This window comes from Hemicordylus capensis, chromosome 6 (assembly GCF_027244095.1).
Source record: "Hemicordylus capensis ecotype Gifberg chromosome 6, rHemCap1.1.pri, whole genome shotgun sequence".
Taxonomy (NCBI): Eukaryota; Metazoa; Chordata; class Lepidosauria; order Squamata; family Cordylidae; genus Hemicordylus; species Hemicordylus capensis.
Window position 1 is genome coordinate 55,176,296 of NC_069662.1, and position 15,000 is coordinate 55,191,295.

Genomic DNA, 15,000 nt, shown 5'->3' on the forward strand with positions numbered 1-15,000 from the left:
CGGACTCACTCGTGGACAACGTGCCTCAGGCTCAGCCTGTGCAAGGGGTGGGGTTTGGTACACGCGGCGGCGGCGCACTGAGGCAGAGCAGAGAGCATTCAGCACAGCAGCAACTGGGTGGGGCGCAGGTCTGCGGCTGCTGCTCTATGAGCAGAACAACCACCCTCCCCGGTAGGCTGGCTGGGACGAATTTGTGGCGGGTGGGTGGGGGAATAAAAATTAAAAAAAAATTGTGGCAGTTTTGTTTTGGGTGGGGGGCGGGGCTGGCAGGCACTTTTGTGCCCCTGCTCTACTGCTCCTAGGGCACATGCCCTGCCTGCCCTACCATGGTTACGCCCCTGGTGCAATGGGCAGTGTGGGGTGAAAGTCCTGTATCCAGCTGTATCCACCAAGTAGGTATCTGCATTCATTTTCAGAATCAGTGGAAATGCATACAAATGTACTCAATTCATACTTATTTTCATTCATTCCAAAATGAATGCACTCCAGAATTGGTGGAACCAAAGTCAAAGAATGGAGGTCCTACTTTGAAACACCATTTGTTGAAATTCATTTTGGGAAGTTTTTTGGTGTGTGTGTGTTTTTTTAAATAAGCTATGAAAGAAAAGTATTCTCACTAGTGACTCCAAACCAGAGCTTTGTGACACAGTCACTTCCTTTCATTGGTAATTTTGAGTAATCATGTCAATGTATTGCCATTTGCAGTACATTGTTAATGAAACAGCCACTACACTACAGCCACTGTTAGGCACTATGACTACACATCATGGGTCATTTGATTAAAGAAAAACAGCCACCAGAAAGAGCATCTGTGTTCCAGAAGGCTGGCCCAAGCTGACAAATTAGAATACTGTATATTGCTTCTTTCTATCCCCGCTCTGAAAACTAAACTAAAAATAAATTAAAATTAAAATTTAAAAATGCACACCTCTTATTAGTAGTTCTTCACTCCCAGATTTTGAAATGTTCCTCCTCTCTAGCAGCTGTGCCACTTAATAGAATACTTAAAATTAGTCACAACTTGGATATTTTCTCAGTCTGGAAATATCTAATATATAAGCAAGTCTGGGCCTAGGAACCTTAAGGACATTGCTCTGAAATTCTTGGGAAGAAGAATGGGGTACCTTATGACAAATGAATAAATGACATCTGTTTGCCCATCCCAGATATACACTGACAATGATGCACAAAACACCGTGGAGCAACTAATACACACGATAGATGCAAATCACACACTGCAGCAGCCACCCATGGCATACACTTATGGCTCCTTATCATCTGCAATGTTCTTTTCAGTTATAACATTTACTGTTTTGGTTGGCAACTTCTACAAAGAAAGAATTGCACCAGCACTTTTTGACCCAATTTTCCCTATTGCTGTAAGCCCCACTGGAAAATTTTGCTCAATATCATCTTGCCTCAGTGCAAACTTAGGCTACCTACAACAGGATGTAGGTTTTTACCATGTTTTTATAATGGCTTGAATCCAAAGAGGCACTTTAGGTCACCCAAGGTCTTGGATAAGATTAGCAGATTTTATTTTATTTACTTTTTTGAATAAAAATTGCGTTAAAACTGAGTAAAATATTGTCACTTGAGGCACAAATGACCAGGCCCAAACTATCATACTTTGGACACATTATGCAAAGACCCAGCTTCTCGACCCTTGAGAAATCTATAATGCTGGGGAAAGTTGAAGGTAAGAGAAGAAGAGGACGACCAGCAGCAAGGTAGATGGACTCGATTATGACAGCAATGAATGCACCGCTGAGAGATCTTAAAGGCCAAGTTGAAGACAGATCATCCTGGAGAGAATCTATCTATGCGGTCGCTAAGAGTTGACACTGACTTGACGGCACTTAATCAATCAATCAATCAAAAATATTTTGAGACAGTCATTTCTTCCTTCAAAGATTTGTGGATAAATTCTTTAGGATAACTGAATCAGCTACATGAACATTCTCCACACACTAGCATTTTCAGAAAACAGTCTTAGGCCTTTTGCTTCCCAAAAACTGATAAAACATCTCTCATGCAGAGAGGGTTTTAATTTTGTTTTACTGGCACCAATCTCTGAGCAATTCAACACCATTTCCTATTTACAAGCTTTTAATTTGTTGACTGATCACAAATATAATTTCAAAAACAAAAATTAATCATAATGGTATGTAAAAGAACAGATGTTTACATCAATCAGTTATAGGTGAGTAGGACAGTATGAAGAGTTCATCTGTTAACAAGAACCTCTTTTCTAGTATAACAGGCCTCATACTGAAAAATTCACTACTTGCTGTCAGATAGTCAAAAGAGACATAATTGAGGCTAGCAAAGCAAGATTATTGTCCTCTGCTGCTGCTTCTTAGAAACCTCGTTCAGGGATGATAGAGTAAGGGTATAATCAGATTCCTATGGGCAAAAGTGTAGCTAGAAAAAGTGTGGCTAGATCCCACTTCTAGAAAAACTAGAAGTAGGATCTACACAGAGGAAATTGGGCAAGATTACCTAAAGTTTGTGGGAAGGGAAGATCAATAATAGAACCCAAGTTTTGAATTCATGAGACCCCACTTAATTGACATGGGATTGGAGGGCCTCCTCCCACCTAAAGTTACCCTCCCAGAAATTTAGCAGCTGAAATTCCCTTCTTACTTGAGAGAGGTTCAATGACTCTATAAGGGCAGAAAGGGGTAAAGAATTAAGATTACAGGTAGAATTATGCCCAGAAGAATAGTTTTAGATGGCAGTATGTACCAAAGTTGAGATTTCACCCCAGTTATCGAAATCTAACACATAATCTTACCACACTTATGCATTAACAGATTTGTGTTACATCAGCAAAGTGTGAGATCAGATCACTCACAAATAGGGTTGCCACATTTGGACACAATTATCAAAACGGGGTGGCGGGAACAAATGGTAAAACACCACACACACCCTTACTGGGATTGGAAAGAGAGCTCAGCAGTGAAGCCTAGGAGCTATTTCACACAATTCTAATACAATGTTATATTTGCACAGGAGAAGGATGGGAGTTCATATAGTTTCGGGAGCAGTAGATGGGGGTGGAGTTCTACAGAGCTTCATCTTTCATGTTGTATCAATAAAGGACAGTGTTTTAAGGCCTGCTGCTCCTTACATTTCTTCCTGCTCCACCACACAGGAGATACTTCTTGTTGGTTAAGAGGGGCCCTCACAAGACTGCAGGTCTTGTGAGGGCCCCTTCATCAGGCAATGGATGTTCTAGAGAGAAGTGGGACCCCAACCACGCCACTGAAGAAAGGGGGCAATAGCTATGGGCAGCATGAACGTGGCAAGGCAGGTAAAGCAATGGCCCTGAGCAGTGGTGGTGGTGGTGGTGGTATGCCCCAGGCATCATGGGTAATCGAGTTAGCCCTGTGTTTAAGATTTCATTTGTTATTGTTTATTAATGGTATTTTGTTTTAGTTTTACTTTTTCATTTCATTTTCATTTCTTATTGTACTTCTATGCATCTTTTTCTGGACTGCTTTGAGGGACCTTTGGGGCGTAGTATAGTGGCTTTTACATTTTAATATAAATAAATATATATTTGAAAAATTGGTGTGATATGATCTGCAACCCACACCATTAGTTTTCATTTATGCTCTGCCTCCACAGTCTAATCAAAATCAGAAAACACTCCGAAAAAGAGAGAGGAAAAAGTATGGCAGATATGCAAAACCCAACATCCTGCTTGCCTTGGGCAACCAGATGTTTTGTCCTGGCTACTTACAATTTAAATGTGCCAATTCCTGACTAACTGCAAAGAGTATTCTGAATAAATACAACAATTAAAGAGCTTATTGCAATCACACAACATATACTGCAAAGAGTATTCTGAGTAAATACAACAATTAGAGCTTATTGCAATCACACAACATATGCAATCACACAACATAGTGTACACATGTCTCTTAGTCTCTGTGGAGATGCGGCCTTAAATGGGAGACACACCTATATTATTTAATCTGCTGGCAAGCAGAGGGATGTGCGTCATATTACAAGAAGTCAGAGGAAGTGTAACCAATGACATATGGCATGAGCAGGGCTAGAAAACTGAGGGCGACAAGAAAATATAAATACAACTACATAAGCTTGACTACGGTAAAGGGCCATTTTATTGAGTATAATTGTTTCTGTACTTCTAGGCTTAGATAGTTGGATAGAGCAGCTTTCTCCATACCCTATGCAGGGGCATAGCCTTAACTAAATCGGGGAGGTGTGTCCCTAGGCCCATGAGGGAGCCCCTCAACCCCACTGGCCACCTCCCTGACTAATGAGTAAGCTGCTGGCTTCTGATCAGTGTGGAGTGTGTGATAATATTTGCATAGGAGTGAAAGAAAGGGCATGCCAATAATGTTTTGGTTTTCACCCTGTCCATACAGTTCTTCCGCAGCCAAAATGCTGGGGCGGGGGTGGGAGATAAGGCAGCAGGGGGCCCAGTGGCCCATCTTTAATTCTTGTCCCAGGGTTCACTTCAACCTTGCTATGTCTCTGACCCTATGTAAGTAAATAGGATAGCTAGCCTCTGCTTTTCTTAATAAAACAGGTAAAAGCAAAAAACTGTATAAGTTTAAGTCCCATGGAACTGGCTATGTGAACAGCAGAGAAGTAAAGTGCTTTATTGCTAAAATTAAATATGCTGTTTGAAAATATACATACAACATACACACACATACACACACACGGCAATGATCACTGGATTTTGGAATCTGAGTACTGGTTAGAGACCAGAAGGGTCTGAGGCTGCAATGCAGCCAGAAGCAGGGTGCAGGAGTTGCTATGAAGGGTGTGCTTTCATTCAGTGTGATGACGGAGTGGAAATGCGTTATAAATTTTAAATAAACTAAAGTTGTTTTCTCTCCCCTTCCCTCGCTTTTGGCTGAATATCCAAATCTGGCTTCCTTCTTTCAGAACCATTCCTAATTCATGAAACTCAACCACAGATAAAACAAAAGTATAACAAAGACATATTTCAGTGCTCTTGTTGTTGCAATAATTTAATCTCGATTCTATGATGTGATTTAGCTTGTAAATACTTAAAAATCTATTAAGCGTATTAACATATAATTGCATTTTCAATTTACATTATTCTCCTTTTATAATGGTCTTAGTGTTTCATTAGGAACTATTTATTTAGATTTTTTTAAACACTTTTAAAAAAACTGTGCAGTAGATTAAAGGAGGACTTCTATTTTGAAAAACTCTTTCAATTCTCCAAAGAAATAGGCTTAGTTTTGGTCAAAAAGTGAGCCTTCTTATGGCTTGATGGTCCAATATATAATACGCATACTTGAGTAACATAAAACATAAAACTCTTTCAAACAAAGAAGCTACAAGGGCTGAACTCCACAATATGTGCATAGGATTCAACAGTCTCCCTCCACATAGATTTCTACAGCAGGCCAACATCTGAGGCCTTTTTTGACCGCCTACTTCAGACATCACAAGAGCTTAGATATACTCTCTTGTGTTTACCAGACATGGCATTCTGATCACACTCACGTATCAGGGCTTCCACATCAACTGTTAATATAATATAAACACAGTGGATGGAAACTTGCTAGAGAAGGCACAAACCCTTTCCCTCCACCACTGACCAGATCAATGCAGTTGTAATGCAGGGCAACTCTTAACTGAGACTAATATCAGGAACGAGTCATACAATCATTCATGAAGTCATTTCTCTGGCTGCCTTTCCAGCCTTAACAGTGTTACATCACCACCAACATTGGAGAGCTGGTGTTGTGGTAGCAAGCATGACTTATCCTCTTAGCTAAGCAGGGTCTGCCCTGGTTGCATATGAATGGAAGACTAGAAGTGTGAGCACTGTAAGATATCCCTTAGGAGATGGAGCCACTTTGGGAAGAGAAGAAGATCCCAAGATCCCTCCCAGGCATCTCCAAGATAGGGCTGAGAGAGATTCTTGCCTGCAACCTTGGAGAAGCCGCTGCCAGTCTGTGAAGACAATACTGAGCTAGATAGACCAGAGGTCTGACTCAGTATATGGCAGCTTCCTATGTTCCCTATTTGCACCTGTGGAGCCATTTCCCCTATATGGTATTCATATCCAGTGCCCCATGACAATAAACAGTAGGGGCGGTAGTGGTAGGGCAGAAGACAAGCCACAGATGCGGCTCATTCGCATTCTTCTTGCCCCATCCTGGCTGCCTCTCTATCTCTATCTCTCCCTGGCCTGCTGCAACGGTAATCCCAGGCATATGGCCTGGTATTCACCACGTTGCGGGGGTGGCAATCCACAACCCAGCAAACACCAATCTACAAAGCAGTGGGGAGAGGTGAGGGAGAGCAAGACAGCTGGGACAGGGCGAGAGGAGTAGGAACAAGCCACAAGTGTGGCTCATTTTCTGTCCCCCTCTCTGCCCTGCCTGTGACGAAGTGGGGGTGTTGCAGATATGGCTCTTGCTTTCCCAGCTTAACCCATCCCAACAAATGGCCCCTACCATTACCCTCCTGTATGGCATTCTTGGGGCCCAAGGAGGTCCAAAGAATGTTAATCACTGAAAAGCAGAGAGAGCTGGTCTTGTAGTAGCAAGCATGATTTGTCCCCTTAGCTAAGCAGGGTCTGCCCTGGTTGCATATGAATGGGAGATTAGAAAGATATTCCCCTTAGGGGATGGAGCCACTCTGGGAAGAGCAGAAGCTTCCAAGTTCCCTCCCTGGCATCTCCAAGATAGGGCTGAGAGAGATTCCTGCCTGCAACCTTGGAGATGCCGCTGCCAGTCTGTGAAGACAATACTGAGCTAGATAGACCAGAGGTCTGACTCAGTATATGGCAGCTTCCTATGTTCCTACTGACTAAGACTAGCCACAGTAACTCCTAACAAGGTTTTGCTAGATAGCGTCAAACCATGGTTTCAAATCAGATTGGCCCCATTCATACATAACACCAAATTTGAGTTGAATTGGCCAGAGGTTGGAATCTGTCTACGTCCAAATGCGTTAAACAGCAGTTTCACAGCAAAAGCAACCTGCAGTTTCCCTTGCCAAACTCCAGTGTGAACCTTCAGTTTGTAGTGAGTTTCGCTGCTCCAACCTGAGGTTTGAAGACGGCAACATTATGTCCAAACGCAGACACCACCATAATCACAGTTTTGTGCCATTTCTGGAACTGAAATAATAGAGGGCAGCCTAGACCCACCCAAGAACATGGCTGCTCCATTCCTCCTGAGCTTCTCGTTGGCCAGCTCTCCGAGCACTTGCCCCGCCCCTTGTCTCCACGCTCCTCAAGCCATTGCCCGGTAACAGGGATGCAGCCTTCCAGGGGTTTAGCAAGACCCCCCAAGGGCCCAGGAACAAAATCTTTGTAGGCCACCCCCCATCACACACACGAGACGCAAGGAGTGGGGCAACAAACATCTCCCCTGCCACCGCCCTTGCCCTGCCATGGCAGGGCAAGGGTGGTAATGCAGTGCGGCGTGGCAGTTGTGGCAAGGCAGTCTGCTTGGAGCCACCTGACTTTCTGGGCCCAGGAACATTTGCCTCTTTGTCTTAAGGAGACTATTATTAGACCACGTTTGAAGAAAGCTACACTGGATCCCTCAGAGTTAGCTAATTACAGACCTGTTTCTAATCTTCCATGGTTGGGCAAGGTAGTTGAGAGGGTGGTGGCCTCTCAGCTCCAGGCAGTTTTGGATGATGCAGATTATCTAGAACCATTTCAAACTGGCTTTCATGTGGGCTATGGAGTCAAGACTGCCTTGGTCAGCCTGATGGATGATCTCCAACTGGCTACTGACAGAGGGATTATGACTCAGCTGATCCTTTTGGATCTCTCTGCAGCTTTTGATACCATCGACCATGGTATCCTTCTGAACTACCTGAGGGAGGTGCGATTGGGTGGCACTTTTTTACAGTGGTTCCGCTCCTACCTCTCTGGCAGATTCCAGATGGTGTCACTTGGAGACTGTTGTTTTGCTAAGCAAGAACTGGTGTGGAGTCCCACAAGGCTCCATACGGTCTCCAATGCTTTTCAACATCTACATGAAACCGCTGGAAGAGATCATCAGGCGGTTTGGTGCTGGGTGTTATCAATATGCTGATGACAGATTTATTTCTCCATGCTGACCTCATCAGGAAATGGCATATCTTTCCTAAATGCCTGCCTGGAGGCAGTAATGGGCTAGATGCGGGATAACAAACTGATGTTGAATCCAAATAAGACGGAGGTACTGACTGCAGTTGGGGGCGGGGGACAGGACCTAAGAGATGGTTTAGATCTGCCTGTTCTGGATGAGGTTACACTCCCCCTGAAAGATCAGGTATGTAGCTTGGGAGTGCTCCTGGACCCGAAGCTCTCCCTGGTTTCTCAGGCTGAGGCAGGGCCAGGAGTGCTTTTTATCAGCTTCGGTTGATACGTCAGCTACGTCCATTTCTAGAGGTGAATGACCTTAAAACAGTGGTACATATGCTGGGAACCTCCAGACTTGACTACTGTAATGCGCTCTATGTGGGGCTGCCTTTGTACATAGTCGGGAAACTACAATTGGTACAGAATGCGGCAGCCAGATTGGTCTCTGGGAAAACACAAAGGGACCACATGACTCCGCTTCTAAAAGAACTGCACTGGCTGCCAATATGTTTCCAGGTGAAATACAAAGCAGTGGTTATTACCTATAAAGCCCTCAATGGCTTTGGTCCAGGCTATTTGAGAGAGCGCCTCCTTTGTCATAATTCCTGCTGCCTTTTACGATCTTCTGGAGAGGTCCGGTTATGGTTGCCACCGGCTTGTTTGGTGGTGAGCCAGGACCGGGCTTTCTCTGTGGCTAACCCAGGGCTTTGGAATAAGCTTCCTGCTGAAATAAGAGCATCTCCTTCTCTGTTTTTAAGAAGAACCTCAAGACCCTCCTGTTCTCTCAGGCTTTTAATTAGAATTAATTTTAATAATTTTAAGAACTTGTTTTAATAATTTTATTCTATTGTTTTTATTGTCATGTATTTTAATTTCAAATATCTTAAATTTTGTACACCGCCTAGAGAGATGCATATCAGGCGGTATAAAAATAAGATTAAATAAATAAATAAATCTGCCCCTGCTTGTCCAATGGACGCTACACCCATGCCACCTTCTCCCATCCCAAGCTTCTAAGCCTGTCAAAGGGAAAAGTCACATTGGGGGATGCCCACTTTCCATTGTGTCTCTTGTTCCCCCCTCTGGCAACCGGAACAGAAAGGAGATGGGATGGCAAGACAGGCACTATGTGTTTTGATCACACACACACACACAATCAATAAAGAAGTATGTTCACAGGCACATGCAGTCGCGGTGGCACCATAAACCAGGCAACTTGATTTGATTGCTGCTAAGATATGGCAGTGCAGCAATACCCAGGGTCAGCTTTAAAAGACAGCTTCACCCTGGAATTTTTTAACGGCTCTGCTCTATTTCTTGTACAATGAAGTTGGGGAAGGAAGGCCCAACCCTTTCCCATTGGGTAAAAACATGCAGTCTCTTGCATTACTCCCGAGAAGAACCGACCAACAGGAACAGTATTGCCTCCAGTTAATGGAGAGATTCTTCCTGATGGAGGCTGAGTAGACTACTCTCCTTGAGAGTGGCAGCCCATTGAGATATGCATGTGGGTCAGATGGCAGTTGCCGCCCAGCCTGGTTGCTCGACACAAGCAAGGTGCAGGGACCCAGCAACACCTTTCCCTGTCATGGTGACTGCTGCGATGAAGCAGTCCCTCTGCCAATCCAGTCATCCATTTGCACATATCCATGTTTGGTTTTGCCCAGTACGCCACTCTACTTTCCTGGGATCGCTGATAATCGGGGCTCCCCTCTTCCAAAATTCACCAAATCAATCTGCATACAACACAACACCGGTCCAAACCAGGAAAGCTTGAATGGGAGTAAAGATTCCAGTGTTTCCCTAATCTGCCCGCTGGGACACATGGAGTGACCACTACTCCTTGGGAGTATGAAAGGGTTGCCTGGAGAGGAGGGGATCATAGTGTACAACTTCTATTATTTACCAGAGAACAGTTTGATTTGGATGGCCTACCTCATGAGAGCGCAGTCTGACAGAGGATCAAAGCTTACTGAGCATGCAGTCCTCCCCAGTGGACTGGCCCTCACATGAGAGGGCTAATCCCTGGTCAGCAAGCCAACAAGGGGGCAGGAGTGTGCATTGGAGTTTTTGGATTGGTATGTCAGGGTCTGCCATCGTAAGAGCATCCTTGGTCACAGTGGAACAGACCCCAGGATCCTTTGCCCTCCCTCATATACATATTCCCTCCTAAGAAGTCATCATGATTCCATCCCAGAGTTACAGAAAAATAGCACCTCTCCATTTCCTCGGCATTCCCCTGTTGCCAGCAATTGTGCTTGTGTTGTTTTTGTGCGGAGCTCTTAAGAGGGTGCAACAGCTGTAAGGAGAAGGGGTTGAACGCCATTTAAAAATATTTAAATGGTCTTTCCCTGCCGAGGGTGGGCAGTCCATTCTGAAAAGGCATGATCATGCTCAGCACGCTCCCCTGAAGATCGTGGCCAATGGCTACCATCCTGCAGACATTCTGATACCTTGCCCACAATCTGGTAATGCAAGCACTATAGAACTTGCTGGGTTGCTGCCTCGGCAGATCAAGAAGAGGGAGTGGCTCCTCTAACCTGAAACCTGAGGTTGCCGGGCTATGGTTGGATGAATGTCTGCAATCCTATTCAAAGTTACAAAAATTAACCTCAGGACCATTTGTCTACCCGCAGTTTCAAAACTGTGTCAAAATTGTGTAAAAAAAGAACTGTGTGCAGGTTCATATGTACAGTTTAACAGCAGTTAATGCTCACAGTGTTTGTAACTGCAGAACGCCCAAATGCGGAAATTCCCAGTTAAGCCTCAAAAGTTAACTAATCTTCCCAGACTAACTCCAATTTGAACCTGAGATTTCCCTCATGGTTCACTGCCAATAACAGCGGTTATACCACCGAAGCGTTACATCCGAAGCCAGACCCATCCCTAACCGCAGGTAAGCGCTGAGTTCCTAACTCTAATCAGAAAGGAGGCGGCGCAGACCCACCCAAGGATGTGGCTGCTCCAGGCTTTCGGCACTTCTTGCTGGCAGCCGCTCGGAAAACCAGCCCCTCCCCTCCTGTCAGCTGCGCAGCTATGGAGTTTCCAGACTACAGGGACACCAGCACAACCCATCCAGGACCAGCCAGCCTGTCAAGCTGCTCAGCCACCAGGGGGCAACACGTACAGATGTCCACAAGCACAAGCACCCCAAGTGGAAGCACAAGCAGGGCACCCCATCACAACGCTGGGAGCGGGGAGCCCAAAGACAGACCAAAGCAGAGCAGCTGTATTCTTCACACAGAAAGGGTGGGGAAGGTGGGCCCAGCCCCTTCCCCAGGGTGTGTGTGTGTGTTTGCTCCCTAAATCATGCTCATGAGAAGATCCATTCAGAAGCTATCAGAATTCTCATGTCATGCAGGTATGGCATCCAGGTAGCACCCTGCCTTTACGGACCAGGGCTCCTCTCTCATGAGAGTGATAGGCCATGGTGGCGCACATGCAGGCAGTAGGGCTGCAGTTGCCCCAATGGGATACTATGTCCCTGCAAGCCCTGGGAAAGGGAACACCAGCAACACCTTTCCCAGTCTCAGTGGATGGTGGACAGCAGGATCACAACCACCCACCTGGCAGTCAGGTTGTCCCACAACACATATGCATGGGTTTCTCTGCCCACCACACCCAGGCAGCCTATCAGAGATTGCTTGAAATGCCATCTCTCCTTGCCCAGGGAACCCCACAGTGGCATATCTACATACACCACAATGATGGCCCTGGGTCGGGAGTTTTGAAAGGCTAGAAGGGCCCGCTCTGCAGCCCAGTGCCCACACCGTCCATGCAAATGGATAGTGTGGGGGTGCTATTGGTGGGATCTGAAGGGCAGACTCCCAGAAGGGATTCCAGAGCTGCCAAGTTCTATTTTTCACCAAGGGTGGGGAGGGGGGACAGCCCCTTCTCCCCCAGGGGGGAGGTTTGCTCCCCAAGTCTTACTCATTAGAAGAATGGTATGTTGGGCAATAATTGGAAATATATGCGATAGTATTCAGGTTGTTGGCTAAACCGCCAGCCCATTACCCCACGGACAGCTCTCTCACTAGAGTGGCAGACTAAGGGGTGTGAGGGAGGATGCTCCATGCAAGAAAGTTGCAAGGACGGGCATGAGGGCAACTGCTTTCCTGGTCTTAGCAACGGCAGTCAAATCTCTGTCAAACCCAGTGCCCTGCCAACCCAACCACCAATGTGGAGATGTTTGCCCCTCCCCACAGCCTCCAGCATGTGAAATGCTGTCCCCAGGTGACTTGAAACCGGGGCTATCTACTCCCAGGAATCTCGGTGTCTGCAGATCTACATATGCTGCAATGCCGGCCCTGGCTTGGCAATTTGGAATGATTGGAAGGCCCAGCTCCGCAGCCCACTGTCTGCACCATCAATTCCAATTGTTTCTTGTGGGGGTGCAACTGCAGGCGTCTGAAAGGCAGGGCCCAGAAGGGATTTTAGAGCAGCAAGCTGGCAGTCATGGTTTTGGCAAAAATGGCAGGATGCAACCCCACGGCCCACACTCTCACGAGAGTGGCATACTCGGGGAAGTGAGAAAGGATGTTTCATGCAAGCAAGCTGCGGGGACAGAACTATGGGCAAGTGCTTTCCTGGTTTTGGCAACCATAGTAAAGCAGCTGCCAATGTGGAGATGTGTACCCCTTCCCACAGCTTCCAATGTGTGAAGCAGCCATTCTGGAGTGGCTGGAAACTGTGACTCTCTACTCCCAGGAATCTCCATGCCAGCAGATCTACACATGCCAAAACGCCAGCCCTCCTCTCACTTCTTAACTTTGGTTGTGTTAGGAAGAGTGTCTGAAAGGTTGGCCCCTGAATGGATTCCATAGCGGACGGGTTCTACTTTTTAACCAAGAAATGTTGGAGAAGGGGGACCCTGGCCCCAGTACAGGCAGGCTAACTGCGGTTAGTTGTACATCTGCGATGTGAATTGGAGTTTAGAATTCTAACTCCAGTTAGTGCGAAATACAGTTAGTTTGTACATGTGAACTGCCCTTGTGTTTAGTGTTAACTGAGGCTATGATAGTATAGACATAACCTTGAACCACAGTTAAAGCTATCAGTGGAAATCCATTCGAGAGTGAGGAGGGAATGTACAATCTTGCAGTTGACTCCCATTATTGTGTGTGAATGGGCCCATGAAAGTGACAAAAGGGCACAACAAAATCTTCTGAGAATTTATTCTATGCAAGTTCCATGTAAATGAACAGGAGTTAAGCAGCAGTGTACCAATGTAGCTCGACATCCACGCCAAGCTTTGGAGGACCCCAAGACTCTCCACTGGGTAAGACCATTAACAATAACAGAGGGTCTCCTCAACCCAACTCAAACCTCCCTCACAGTTGTGCCAGAAGAGAAAAAGGAGTGTGGAGAGAGTAACTGTTGTGGCAGTTAGACTTGTTGGAAGGCTACATGGTCCAGGGAGGGGGAACTCATCCCACTATTTTGCAGGTTGCACTCCTTCTAGAGTTTTCCCAGAAGGTCTCTTTATTGCTGATGAGAACAGTAGAATATTGACTGATTTTAAACAAAAGAAATGTCCAGTCATTGCTGACTGGGCAAAGCGTTTTTACTACTCTTCATTTAAATAATGAAAAGTCTCCTGTCAGGAGCTGACTCATACATTGGACACTAACAAGTTACTACCTAATTCTTCAACTAACAGTCTTTATTGGAATCTCCATCCACCCACCCATGTTAAAATGTTTTAAGTGCTGCAGATCCTGGAAAATCTAACAGTCCATTGTGAAGTAGCTGGACTATGCTCAGTGAATCTCTACTAGTCATTCTCTGTTTATTCTACAAGTTCAAAATTAATCCTATTCTGATTAGATAAGTCATAACTCATCCCAGTAAATAAAAAACAATATTAATATAAAATGCAAAACAGATCTGTGGCAATTTAAAAGATTAGTAGATTTATTGTGATTTAATGTGGGACAAATGTGTTAGTTTTAAAATGCCACAGGGCTGCTTCATGTGTTACAGTCAGCTGTAACAGACTGTAGGAAGTATATTTAGGCAAGAAATAGGTAAGTTAGGTTAAGGTAAAGGATTAATCTATGTAAGGTTTAGAATAAGATTGAAATGGAGCATGACATAAGATGGCAGAAAGACAGGCCTCCTGAAAAGCAGAATTGCACAAATAAGCAAATCAGTAATGTTAACAGTAAGATGGACAGTGGTATGTGCAAACGAGACAGAAAGAAGGCAAGTTAAATGGCTGTCACCCCTAAAATAGATCCAGAAATAGCTCTGGACTAAGATGGAACCAGAGGAGCTAGCAAGAAAGAAACTGACCTTAACAGAAATACCTGAATCCAGCAAAGTAGGGTGTCTAATTTAATGGAGACAGCAACTGAAGTAGGGAGGGGCAACAAATCCACCAACAGCCCCCAAGTGGGTGGAACTAGATCTGAAGGCAAGGAGGAGGAGGAGGAGGAGGAGGAGGGGAAAGGAATTAAATCTGGCGATTTTAGGTTTAGGGAATACAGGGATTTTTATCTTGAACAAGGAAGAACATATCAAAAGTCAGCAAAGGAGCAGTGCTTTGCTGCCTTAACATTCGTAGTAATAGCTTGTTCTCTCCAGTTCTTCATAGCAGTTCTTCATAGAAGACCTGACAGTGGTTCAGGATTTCCACTGCTTTTGTAGGATTTGATGAAAAACAGAAATAGATCCAGATGCTACATACTGATGACATAGTCTTGGGGGACTTCAGCACTCACACTGAGACCACCTTGTTAGGTGCAGCTCAGACTTCATGACACCAAAACAACCAAGGATCTGTTCCAAGTGATATCTGCCCCCATGCATGTGGTATGGCATACTCTCAGTCTGGTGTTTTACTTTGATTAGGATGAGAGTGATCTGGGGGTGGGAAAATGTTAGACAATTCC

The 15,000-nt window shown here is 45.2% G+C and overlaps 1 protein-coding gene across 16 annotated transcripts in view; it reads right to left on the reverse strand.

Moving 5' to 3' along the window:
- TANC2 (tetratricopeptide repeat, ankyrin repeat and coiled-coil containing 2) overlaps positions 1-15,000 on the reverse strand; it is a 441,341-nt gene that overhangs the window by 162,948 nt on the left and 263,393 nt on the right. The gene's annotated exons all lie outside the window — the stretch shown is intronic.